Source organism: Pterocles gutturalis, unplaced genomic scaffold, assembly GCF_000699245.1.
Source record: "Pterocles gutturalis isolate BGI_N339 unplaced genomic scaffold, ASM69924v1 scaffold4670, whole genome shotgun sequence".
NCBI lineage: Eukaryota > Metazoa > Chordata > Aves > Pterocliformes > Pteroclidae > Pterocles > Pterocles gutturalis.
The window spans coordinates 1-1,187 of NW_010138051.1; positions in this window are offsets into that span (position 1 = coordinate 1).

Below are 1,187 nucleotides of genomic sequence, written 5' to 3' on the forward strand. Positions count from 1 at the left end.
AGGGAGGGGAGGAGACAGACAGCCGGATGCAGAAGACCCCTGTGGGTCACCTGTCTTGCCTTCCACAGGCAGAGGTACAGCCTGGGAGACCCCCAGGTCAGGGTGAGGGGGGGAGCAGGGGGAGGTCGCTGAAGTCTGCAGGGAGACTGGCACAGGCATGGGGTGGTGCAGGTCTGTCTGTGCTGCGGACAGCGAGGGCCTTGGTGCAAATGGCCATCCCCCACCCCACCAGAACTGAAGTCCTTGTCCTCTCTGTGGGCGCTGCCGTCTCTTCCACTGAAGCCTGTGAGAAGGCACGGGTTCTTCACAGCCCCAGGGCCTTGGTGCCTCCTTACTCACTCCCCACAGAGCCTGTCCTGCCACTGTCCTGCACCCATGACAGCATTACACCCCCCCGCACCACACTGCTCCCAGGAAGAGCCCTGAGCATCCCATGAGGGAATGGGAGAACTGGGTCAGGTGGAAGCAATGAGAGAGTGGTACTGGGAGCACTGGAGTGGGTGGAACGAGTGAAGGAGCAGCACTAGGAGCAACGGTGCAGACAAGGGGAGCCAGGGAGTAGCACCAGGGAGCACTGGGGCAGGTGGGTGGAATGAGGGAGTCGCACTGGGAGCACTGGGGTTCAGGAGGGTTTTGGGATCATGCTCAGGGTGTGGGGGATGACACTGAGGGCAGCACTGTGGCAACAGCGGTCATTGGGGGCTGTAGTGTGACTGGTAGCCTGGGGAAAGAGAACCTCCGCTCTAATGTCACCTATCTACCAGTCTCTAGAGGGAGTTGAAAATCAGAATTGACCATGTGAATGACCATCACCAGTCAGGCCAGAAGCCCCACATGCTGTGCCCCCAAAGTTATTTAGATCCCATCTGGTGGCTCCCCACCTCTCACTCTCCCCAGGTGAAGGACCATCCTCCCCAAGATGGCTCTCCCACCCTGGAGGTGTTGGATGAGGTGGTAGTTGATATCCTTCAGCCCCTCAAAGAGCCTTGATGGTGATGTACCAGTTGGGCATGAAGCTGCAGGAGGTGAGGCACATCTGCTCCTGTGCGGTGGCCTTTGCGCAGATGCTCTGTAGGCACCTGTAGAGAAGGTCCAAGGAGCAGAAAGACTTGGGTCAATTTAATTACGATAAAATAATTGCTGGTCTATTTGTGGTGCTCACAGTGATGCTTGTAGGTGTTGGTGAG